The sequence below is a fragment of the Hemitrygon akajei genome, chromosome 9 (assembly GCF_048418815.1).
Source record: "Hemitrygon akajei chromosome 9, sHemAka1.3, whole genome shotgun sequence".
Classification (NCBI taxonomy): Eukaryota; Metazoa; Chordata; class Chondrichthyes; order Myliobatiformes; family Dasyatidae; genus Hemitrygon; species Hemitrygon akajei.
In genome coordinates, this window is record NC_133132.1 from 150,200,049 (window position 1) to 150,208,296 (window position 8,248).

The window sequence follows — 8,248 nt, forward strand, 5'->3', positions numbered from 1 at the left end:
GTAGGATAGGTGGACATGAATGACTGAGGAGAGAGAGGGATAAAACTCATAATACCAGTCTGCAACTCCCTTTTTACCCCCTGTTCCCCAATAATCTTCTCAATATATCAGGAATATTGTGCACTTTAATTTGACTTGCATGGCATTCCAGAACCTGTCTTTTTATTTTTAAATACAGTTCCAAACAAAATTCATGGAATAGTTTTAACTTTAACCACCATGGAGCAAAAATAGATATTCCTATAAATGGACATGAATACCAGAGCATGATTCCTCTGTATCTGCGGAACCAGATTAATTATGCTTTCAGTGTACTCTCAACACTGGCTGCATACTACCTCAGTAGAGTGGGGGAGTTTGCAGGAATAAATTTTATTTGAGTGGCAAACTAATGATAGCTTGCCCTTCATAGTGTATGGGACATTGGAAAAAAGTTGAATTTCCCCATGGGGATGAATAAAGTATCTATCTATCTATCTATCTAGTACAGCCTAGAACAGGGCTTCCCAATCATTTTTACGCCATGGACCCCTACCGTTAATTGAAGGGTCCATGGACCCCAGGTTGGGAACCCCTGCCGTAGAAGATGATGCCTGAAAGCAAACTTTCTACTGAAGACCATTCTTCATTGTCTTCTCCATTGAAAATCAATGACCTTCCACTAGCTATCTGAAGCTATTTGGTAAGCACCAGGAAGAATTTTGATAACTGGCAATGGCACTCTGAAGATGGCCTGAAGAAGTTAACTGATGTTTATGCAAAATCGGGGATGATTTTATAAGATCATCAGATATAGGAGCAGAATTTTGCCCATTGAGTCTGCTTTGTTATTTCATCATTGCTGATCCATATTTCCTCTCAACCACAATCTCCTGCATTCTATTTATGTACTTATTTAGAGAAACAGCATGAAATAGGCCTTCCGGCCCTTCGAGCTGTGCTGCCCAGCAATCCCCCGATTTAATCCTAGCCTAATCACAGGACAACTTATAAAGACCAATTAACCTACCAACCTGTACATCTTTCGACTGTGGGGGAATACCGGAACACCCGGAGGAAACCAACATGGTCGTGGGGAGAACGTACAAACTCCTTACAGGCATTGAAAGGAATTGAACCTGGGTCATCTGCACAGTAAAATGCAGAGCCAGCCACTACGCTGCTGTGCCACCACATATCCCTTCATGTCCTGACTATCAAGAAACTATCAACCTCTGCTTAAATAATATCCAATGACTTGGCCTCCACAGCTGCTTGTGGCAATGAATTCCACAGCTTCACTGCTCTCTAGCTAAGGAAATTTTGCCCATCTCCATTCTAAAAGGACACCCATCTACTCTGAGGCTGTGTCCTCTGGCCTTAGACTCCCACGCCAGAGGAAACATCCTCTCCACGTCCACTCTACTGATGCAAAATACTTATTCAGTTTGTCCGCCATGACAATCATAACATTGCCCTTTTGACGTGCATTTTCTATCTATTGTTGCAATTTGTAGACAACATACTTACTACTGTTTGAGAGCTGTATATAACTCCCATCAGGGTCTTCTTACCCTTGCTGTTTCTTAGCTCTACCCACAATGATCCATACCCTACCCTTTGCCACTTCTTTCTACTGATTTGATTTCATCTTTTACAAACAGTGTCGCACCACCTCCCTGCCTACTTGCCTGCTGTTTTGATACAACTTGTATCCTTGACATTATGGCCCCACCTACAGCCTTCCTTCAGCCACGATTCAGTGATGTCCTCCACAACATCATACTTGCCAATCTGTATCTGTGCTATGAGTTCATCTACCTTATTCCGTATACTGTGCACATTAATATAACACTTTCAGTCCTGTATTCGCCCTTTTTGATTTTGTCCACCTTTTACATTGCAACTGATCCTGTTGATTGCAGTTTTGCCCTATTATCAGCCACTCCTTGCTAGAAGTCTCACTACACACTGCCTCTGTTTGTAAACTAACTACCTCATCCTCAGCACTTTCACTCCACCTCCCATCCTCCCACCAAATTAATCTGACTCCTAAGACTGCTTCAGGTGGTTTATTTTGCATTGTGTTTTATTTTGACTCTGTGGCCAAATAGACACAGATAATCAGCAAAAGTTTGGAAAATGGCTCATTGAGATTGTGTTTATGAGAAACACAGTGGGACAAGTTGATTTCAGATACTTTAATATGAAAGGGCCTTTCTAGATTGTCTCCTCCCTTCTTCCTGCCTACCTGCTGTAAAACTGGGCCCTGATGATAATGAGGGCATGTAGTCTTCAAATGTCACCCACCATTCATACAGTGGCATGCAAAAGTTTGGGCACCCCTGGTCAAAATTTCTGTTACTGTGAATAGCTAAGCGAGTAAAAGATGACCTGATTTCCAAAAGGCATAAAGTTAAAGATGACACATTTCTTTAATATTTTAAGCAAGATTACTTTTTTATTTCCATCTTTTACAGTTTCAAAATAACAAAAAAGGAAAACGGCCCAAAGCAAAAGTTTGGGCACCCTGCACAGTCAGTACTTAGTAACACCCGCTTTGCCAAGTATCACAGCTTGTAAATGCTTTCTGTAGCCAGCTAAGAGTCTTCCAATTCTTGTTTGGGGATTTTCATCCATTCTTCCTTGCAAAAGGCTTCTAGTTCTGTGAGATTCTTGGGCCGTCTTGTATGCACTGCTCTTTTGAGGTCTATCCACAGATTTTCAATGTTATTTAGGTCGGGGGACTGTGAGGGCCATGGCAAAGCCTTCAGCTTGTGCCTCTTGAGGTAGCCCATTGTGGATTTTGAGGTGTATTTAGGATCATTATCCTGTTGTAGAAGCCATCCTCTTTTCATCTTCAGCTTTTTTACAGATGGTGTGATGTTTGCATCCAGAATTTGCTGGTATTTAATTGAATTCATTCTTCCCTCTACCAGTGAAATGTTCCCCGTGACACTGGCTGCAACCCAAGCCCAAAGCATGATCGATCCACCCCCATGCTTAACTGTTGGAAAAATGTTCGTTTCATGAAATTCTGCACTGCATCAGGCTTGTTTAGATGTTCCTTTGCAAACTTCTGACGCTGAATTTTGTGGTGAGGATGCAGGAAAGATTTTCTTCTGATGACTCTTCCATGAAGGTCATACTTGTGCAGGTGTCACTGCAGTGTAGAACAGTGCACCACCACTCCAGAGTCTGCTAAATCTTCCTGAAGGTCATTTGCAGTCAAACTGAGGTTTTGATTTGCCTTTCTAGCAATCCTATGAGCAGTTCTCTCGGAAAGTTTTCTTGGTCTTCTAGACCTCAACTTGATCTCCACCATTCCTGTTAACTGCCATTTTTTAATTACATTACAAACTGAGGAAATGGCTACCTGAAAATGCTTTGGTATCTTCTTATAGCCTTCTCCTGTTTTGTGGGCATCATTTATTTTAATTTTCAGAGTGCTAGGCAGCTGCTTAGAGGAGCCCATGGCTGCTGATTGTTGGGTCAAGGTTTGAGGAGTCAGGGTATGAAAGCTTTGAAATTTGCATCACCTGGTCTTTCCTAACAATGACTGTGAACAAGCTGTAGCCCGAACAAGCTAATTAACATCTGAGACCTTGGTAAAAGTTATCTGAGAGCTCAAATCTCTTGTGGTGTCCAAACTTCTGCACAGTGCTCCTAACCTTTTTTTCACTCTAAAATTGTACAAAACAAAAATAATACACTAATCTTGCTTAAAATGTTGAAAAGAATGCTTCATCTTTAACTTTATGACTTTTGGAGATCAGTTCATCTCCTACTCACTTAATTATTCACAGTAACAGAAATTTTGACCAGGTGTGCCCAAACTTTTGCATACCACTGTATTCATCACTACCTGCCTTCAGTACCCCTTTAGGCAGTGTTATCTTGATTTCAAGCACCCTCTGGAAGAAAAAAATTCTACTCATTATTCTTCTACACCTTTTCCTAAAAGTCTTAACTTCTAATTTTGGACACCGCTGGAGGAGCATGATGTATGTAAGTGGATAATTCTTTTCAACCCTTGGCCACTCTCCGTGAAATTCTGGAGGTCTGAATAAAGTCAACCAGCCTGGCAACTCTTGAGTGTTAGTGAATGATTTTTCTACTGTCAGAGGGACCATACATCAGATAAAATGTAAAGTTCCTGTCTGATCTTTCAAGTGGACATACAGATTTCATAGTACCATTTCAAGAAAGAGTTCAATAGAAATTCTTGAGACCCTGGCCAATCTTTATCTCTCAGATAAAAATAAGTTAATTGGTTAATAGCAGATTGTTGCTTATATGAGATTTGTGTGCATGAATAGGCTGGTGTGTTTTTCTAAGTCACAATAATAGTTCAAAAGTACTTCATTAGTTGTGAATTGATAAGTAGATAAAAGGTACTAAAATTGTAGGCCTACTATTTCATAGAAACATAGAAAATCTACAGCACATTACAGGCCCTTCAGCCCACAATGTTGTGCCGACCATGTAACCTACTCTAAGAGTTGCCTAGAATTTCCCTACCGCACTGCCCTCTATTTTTCTAAGCTTCAAGTACCTATCTAAGAGTCTCTTGAAAGACCCTATTGTATCTGCCTCTCCCACTTTTGCTGCCAGTACATTCCACACACCCACTGCTCTTTGTGTGAAAAACTTACATCTGACATCCCCCCCCCCCCATACCTACTTCCATGCACCTTAAAACTATGCCCCCTCAAGTTAGCCATTTCAACCCTGGGGAAAAGCCTCTGACTAGCCACACGATCAATGCCTCTCATCATCTTATCCACCTCTATCAGGTCACCTCTCATCCACCGTCACTCTAAGGACAAAAGGCCAAGTTCACTCAACCTATTCTCATAAGGTGCATTCTCCAATCTAGGCAATCTCCTCTGCATGCTCTCTATAGCATCCACATCCTTCCAGTAGTGAGGTGACCAGAACTAAGCACTGTTAGATTAAGTTACTAGTGCTTATCTCTCTCAACAGCTGTCTCCTTAGCTAAGCATTTGCAACATTTTTAATTTGCTTTTTTTTGTCCTTCAAATGTTTGTTACTTTGAATTTTGTGATATTGCACACCGATACCTGTTTTTTTAAACAGGATATTTCATTATATAATGATATCCATCCTGAATTTTATCCATTTTTGGGAGTTTCCATGCAAGGATATTTTGAATCATAATTGAGGTGTAATATGCTGTCAGCAATGATACTGCTCATAATAGCATTGATGTAGTGTTAGTCTTAAAAAGAGTGATATCTTTTGGTTGTTCAGTTATCTAAAGATCATTGCATGCAGATGAATTGCCCACAAGATAAAATTGCTCTGGTCTTTTGCTCTGAAAATGCTAAAGCTCTAAACTGTGCAAATGGTGACACTACTGAAAGGAAGTTATGTAACTTCAGGAGCACACACATAAAACTAGTTGACCATTAAATGAATATTCAATTAATGCTATTTTCAATAATTTTATTATTGGTTCTAACATAAAGAAGAAAATTGAGAACAATAAGTATCAGACATGGAGAAATAATATTAAATCACAATGTGCTATGAGATTAGAAAACTGCATTATTTCTATTAAATATTAATTCACTTTAATTTTTATCTGCTTTGAAGTTGCAATTTTAGATTCACATTTTTCATTGATTTGCACCATGAAACCGACAGCAGGTTCTGCAGTATCCATGTTAAAGGTGAAAATCCACAAATTACAGTACCTTTGAATCACTGGTCTCACAAGTTTTGCAATATTTTCCAACACAATCTTCAGAAGTCAGTGATTTGACAAGAGCATAGTTATTTAAGACTGTGTTATACTTTCACTGTTAAATTCCTTGGGAATGTAATGCTTTGCTTCATATCTAAAAGTGTCAAGAGTGTACCAAAAATAATTACTGCTTAGCAACCTCTGTGAATTTAAAAAACTTTATATGTAGATTATAAATTCTTTATACTTTATTCCTCAAATAAAATTGATTTAAAGTAATGACTTTTTGTCCTGAACTGACCAGGATCTGGGGGGGGGGGGGGTGTTGAGCATAAAGTTTCTCTTTATGCTGATGACTTATTACTTTTTCTTTCAAATCCGTCCACATCCTTATCTCCAATATTTTCACTTCTTGATCAGTTTAGCCAGTTTTCTGGCTATAAACTTAATTCCCTTTTTTGATTCTCTAGACTATTATTTTGTCAGATCTGTGGAAGAATGAGTGTTCTAGAATTAATAAAGTTTATCTTCAAAAATCTAAAAAAGAGGGTGGCATGGCCTTACCTAGCTTTCGTTTATATTATTGGGCAGCTAACATACGTTGTACTACCTTTTGGTCTTTTTTTCATAGCCAACCCAAGTGCCCTAATTGGGTGGCAATGGAGTTGAGTTCCACTAAAGATTTATCTATTTCTGCACTTCTTGGCTCTGTACTCCCTAGTAGTTTGTCTAGACTAATTGTTAATCCTCTTGTTAGACACACTTGCGAATATGGGCTCAGTTTAGGAAATTTTATGGTTTTTATGGTTTTTCCCTTTCTAGTCCTATCTTACATAATCACCTTTTTTTACCTACTATGTATGATTCAACATTCTATGATTGGTATAGGAAGGGCATTAGACATTTTGAAGATCTTTTTATCGATAATCGCTTCGCATCTTTTCAACAGCTCTCTGCTAAGTTCAATCTGCCTAATGCCCATTTTTTTAGATATCTCCAAATTAGACACTTTATTAATCCTTTAATTCCTAACTTCTCTGAAATGCCCAAGAAAAATGTTATGGATTTATTTATTTCTATTAATCCACTGGATAAAAGTTTAATATCATTTATTCATGATAAATTTGTATTCTTATGGCGTGCCCCTGTGGATAAAATTAGAATGGCTTGGGAGCATGATTTAAATATCTCTTTATCTGATGAGATTTGGGACTTGATTCTCAAATTGGTTAATTCAACCTCTCTTTGTGCTCGCCATTGCCTTTTACAGTTTAAGATTGTTCATAGAGCCCATATGTCTAAATCTAAATTATCTCGATTTTACCCTAATATTAGTCTTTGTGATAAATGCAAAAGGGGCGAGGCTTCTCTTATTCATATGTACTGGTCCTGTCCTGGCTTAGAGAAATTTTGGAAAGATGTTTTTACAACTTTATCCTGTATTCTGAATCACCACTTAGAACCTAACCCTTTAACTGCTCTGTTTGGTTTTTTGGGTGAGACAGATATACATTTGAGTTCGACTAAGTGTCGAATATTATCTTTTGCTTCTCTCCTGGCTAGACGTTCAATCCTCCTTAGATGGAAAGATGTTGCCCCGCCCACGCATGCTCAATGGCTTAACAACATTATGGCCTGTTTAAATTCATTATTCAATTCTTAATTCAGATATAAAGTTTCATAAGGTCTGGGGACCTTTTATTGAGTACTTTCATAACCTTCCTCTTAATTAAGGTTTCTTTTTCAGTCCCTTTCAGCTCTTTTTTTTGGTAGTAGGCATTATTATCTTCTGTTTTCAAGTGTATTTACAGTTTTGGGGGTTTGAATGTCCTGATTTATATTCTCTATATTGTGTTGTGGTTGGTCTGGAGTTTTTTTGTTGTGGGGCTTGGGGAGGATACTAACTTTACATGACTTCAATTTGGGTGCTTTCTCAATTATCTTTTTTGTATTATATCATTATCGTATGTTTATTTTTGCACTGTATTAATTTTTTTTTATTTTGGTTTGGGGTTTTTTCTTATCTGTAGTGTTGTAGAAAATGCATTAAAAAACCAATAAAAAAAAGTAATGACTTTTACCATTTTTAAAATACTTTGTACTTCACTCTCAGTTTTAATTTCATTTGTTCTGGTCTTTACCGGAAAGTTAAAAATTGCAGTGGAACACACAGAGAATGCAGGAGGAACTCAGCAGGTTAGGCAGCATCTATGGAGAGGTATAAATAGTAGTTGTTTTTGGGATGAGATCCTTCATCATTATTCACCTGACAGCTTTCACCGTCCGCTTTTGCTGCTCGGCTCCTTTGATGAAATCACTGACACTGGCAGCCAATGATTCTATTGAAATAAAGATCTGCAGCCCAAAGGCTTCATAAAAGGGAAATTCTACACTCTGGTGATCACGAGATCATTATGGGTATCCTTCTCCAAGGTCAGTGATACCAGCCTACTGCCTGCATAGGATTAACCCTGTAAACACATGATTCTGCAGATGCTGGAAATCCAGAGCAACACACACACACAAATTGCTGGAGGAATGCAGCAGGTCAGGCAGCAT